Source organism: Coenobita brevimanus, chromosome 97 (genome assembly GCF_032717465.1).
Source record: "Coenobita brevimanus isolate Jiangsu-jjx chromosome 97, ASM3271746v2, whole genome shotgun sequence".
Taxonomy (NCBI): domain Eukaryota; kingdom Metazoa; phylum Arthropoda; class Malacostraca; order Decapoda; family Coenobitidae; genus Coenobita; species Coenobita brevimanus.
The window spans coordinates 2,617,017-2,621,170 of record NC_137050.1 but is presented as its reverse complement, the minus strand read 5'-3'; positions in this window follow the sequence as shown (position 1 = coordinate 2,621,170).

Here is a 4,154-nt window from a genome sequence, read left to right as displayed (position 1 = left end):
ACTTCTTCGTGATTAGCTTATTTCTGGATATATATGAATCGCCTTAAACCCACAGCACTTCTTCGTGACTATTGTATTTCCGGATATATAAATCACCTTCTCCCCTTTACTGCATTGACGATCATTATTTTTCATCCCTTATGTTATTCTTATTTTTTCTTTATTTTTCTCCTTATTTTCTTTTTTAGTTTCTCCATCTTCAGACGATTTTACTCATCTTAAGAAGGACCTCTGGCACTGAAGGGGTTAAGGAAGACTAGCCCGTATTCGCGTAGGTTGAGGAAGTTCCCAAACACCTTTTCCTTAGCGATTTGTTTAGTTTATTACACCTCACTGTCCTGTTCTGCGATACGCATATCCTTTCCAGCATCACCATACTCTGCATAATTAACGGGCGACAAGATATTAACCATCCCTATCCAAAAATAAATCGTTAAGGAAGACGTGTTAGGGAGCCTCCTTAACCGACGAGAATACAAGCTGAAGAGAATACTGGGGGTAGCAAAAGTAAGAACAGCAGTACAGTCGGTATCAGAAGTCCAGCCGCCTGTCTTTTTATTTTTCCATTAATTTTGATCATCAGTGTTACGAATCCACGATGCTGATGACAAAGTTGTGCCCCCCCCATAAAAAAGGCCCCCCCAAAAAAAAAAAAAAAAATTGTCACCTGCCTTTCATCACCCACACCTGTTTTCAAAATCCACAGAAAGAAAGGTTGAAGATGACGACAGGATTTTTGATAACGACTGTACGTCCTTGAGTTGAAGGGGTTATCAGGCCAGAAAATTCTTCTTTCTAGCAATATGTGGTAATGAGGGCCATATCCAACCCCCCCCCTCCCGCAGCTCCAAAATCTAACTCATGCTAACTTTAAAATCGTTTAGATGGAGGTCGTAACAAGAAGAAAGGAAAAAATATCATCATAGTAAGGAAGTCAATATTATCGGTATTTTCTTGATGGGGGATTCTCTCTCTCTCTCACACACACACACACACACACACACACACACACACACACACACACACACACACACACACACACACACACACACACACACACACACACACAATATTGAATAAAGAGAGCACAATTTTAGAAAGAGAAATAACAGGAATAAAAAAAAATGCATAAAAGGAAATAACGAAAAGAGAACGAGTAAAGTGAAACAAAAAATAAATCAATCCATAATAAAGTAAAATAAAACAAAATATCCGTCGCCAATAGTCAGTAATCACGAAAATAAAAGGAAATGAATGAAAATGAATGAACGCTGCCACTCCATGTCGACCTTGTTCAGATAATTGGAAATGCATGGAGACTGCTCAGGTGAGAGAGAGAGAGAGAGAAGGGGGGGAGGGACTGGAGAGAGGAAGGAGGGGAGGGAGGAAATTGGTGAAAGTGAGATGGGGACGGGGAAATTGTGTGTGTGTGTGTGTGTGTGTGTGTGTGTGTGTGTAAGAGAGAGAGAGGCAGAGAGACAGAGAGGGAAAAGTAAAAGTGACAGAGAAGTGGCAGGAGGGAAAACAAGTGAGACGCAAGAGTGAGACAAAAAGAAAGTGAGAGAGAGAAAACAGAGTGAGAGAAAATTGAGATTCAGAAGCGTGACATTTGACATTAAAGAAAATCAATTAATTATCCAAAAGTGCTCGCCACAGGAAGACAGAGAAAAAATTATGAGGCTGGGAGTTCCTGTATTTTTTCTTGTTTTTTCTGTCTCCATTTTATCATCTTTTCATCTTAGATCTTTTCCATTTTGCTTTTCCTTTATTACTCTTTTCTTCTTTATTTTTCTGTTATAATCTCTTGTCGTCTCTCCCCTCCTCTCCTCTTCTCTTATTTCCTCTTCTCTTTTCTGTTTTTATGCCAGCGCTGGAGGCAATTTGGCCCTTTTGTTTACTTCTCTTTTCTCTTTTCTCCTTTTCTCAGTTCTTTCCTCTCTTCTCTTCTCATCTCTCTGCCTTTCTGCCAACACTAGGGGCAATTTAGTCCTTTTTTTTTCAGACAGACGTACATATGTACCGGGTAGTACAAATGCGTAATCAGGAGCACATTTTAGCACCAAAGAGTACATCAGTGGTGGGATACCTATATGATGTATGTACTCGTTAAGTTTATGGCTTCTGGCACACTCCCCTTTGAAGCTGTTATTTGAACACACACACACACACACACACACGCACACACACACACACACACACACACACACACACACACACACACACACACACACACACACACACACACACACACACACACACACACACACACACACACACACACACACACACACACACACACACACACACACACACACTTTCGTTATTACAGGTGGCCTACAGGGACTCCACAAACACGAAGAAAAAGTAATATCACAGCAAAAAGTCTACATCACGTCCAATCCTTCACAGTTCATGCCTTGGAAACACACACACACACACACACACACACACACACACACACACACACACACACACACACACACACGCAGTTTCTGGCTTTAGTATTGTACGTCAGTGGTGTTGATAAACGTGGCAAATATTCGTCCGTCACAGCTGCCGTTGATTGCAAGCCAATTTAATTTTGCAGACCTCCAGCCATTGTTGCCCATTGCATCTGTGTTGCATCCGGGTGTCCGGCTGTAGTTTTATGGGTTGTGTTGTTGGGGTGATGTTTTATGGTGGGTCCTTTCAGAATTGTTTTTTTCATTATTGTTATTGTTATTATTGTTATTATTATTATTATTATTATTATTATTATTATGACTGCCACTGGATTGATATAAGCTGTTAGCCTAACTTCTCCTTGCCTCACCTCACCTTTCGCCACCTACCCTAACCTAACCTACCTTGCCCTACCAAACCTTACCTTACCTAACCTCTTAATCTACATAATCTAACTTAATCTAACTTAACCCTTCTTGATCTAGCCCAACCTGTTGTTTCTTCTCTTGTCTCATGTTTGCCTAGACCTGAACTGACCTGATCTAATTTTTGCTAACCTAACCTAATCTGACCTAACCTTGCCGCTCCTAATCTACACTCACTCCTGCTCCTTTTCTTCTCCTCTCTCTCCTCTCGTAACCCAACATAAACCTTCCAACCCAGCCCAAGCTAACCTAACGTAACCTATCCCCAAGCCAGCCCTACCTCATCCAACCCAGCCTAGCTTAACCCAGCCTCTTCATCTACCCCTCCTTTCCCTATCAACTCCCACAAAAGTATTCTCTCCAAAATTTTCAACCAAACTCTCGACATTTTTCCCTCGGCTAAGAATAAGCAGCGATAATGCGCCAATCTTTAGGGGATAAAAACAAAGGGTCATTATTTTTATCGGTGATTAATCAGGGAGTCCTTAATGATGGCTCACTCTCCTGCTAATGATCTTCAGACTGCCCTGTTTCACCTTTGGAATAGGTTAATTGGAAGAGGCGTTAGGAATGGAGGGGATGATTAGGGGTGGACTCTCTCTCTCTCTCTCTCTCTCTCTCTCTCTCTCTCTCTCTCTCTCTCTCTCTCTCTCTCTCTCTCTCTCTCTCTCTGTCTCTCTCTCTCTCTGTCTCTCTCTCTCTCTGTCTCTCTCTCTGTCTCTCTCTCTCTCTCTCTATCTCTCTCTCTCTCTCTCTCTCTTCCTGACGCTGCGTCCTGAAAAGTGTAGCCCCGATTAAAAGGACCTCCTCGCCAAAAGAGAGAGAGGGAGAGAGAGCCCCAGTCCGGTCACGTCTGGAGAAGAGAACCAGACTTAAGCTTATTTGGACATTTCTTACTAGCTTCCCCTCACCCTTCCCCTCCCCTCCCCTCCCTTCCCTTCCCCACATCCTTTCCCTCCCTTCCCCTCATCCTTTCCCTCTTCCTTCCTCCCGTATTTCCTCTCTCACCCTCTCCTTTTCATCCTTTCATTCCCCTCTTTTCTTCCCTTTCCCTTTCCTTCGTAGCCCATTCCTTCCCATCATTCTCTCACTCCCTCCTCTCCCCTCCTTTCTCACATCCCTTCCCTTCCCTTCCTATCCCCTCACTCTCCATCTGCTCCCTCCCTTCCTCCCTACCTCTTCCCATCCTCTCCCTCCTTCCGTGTCCCCCCCTCACTCCTTTCCTCTACCCATTTCCTCCCTCCCTCCCTCCCTCTACCCATATCCTCTCTCCCTCCCTTTCTCTAC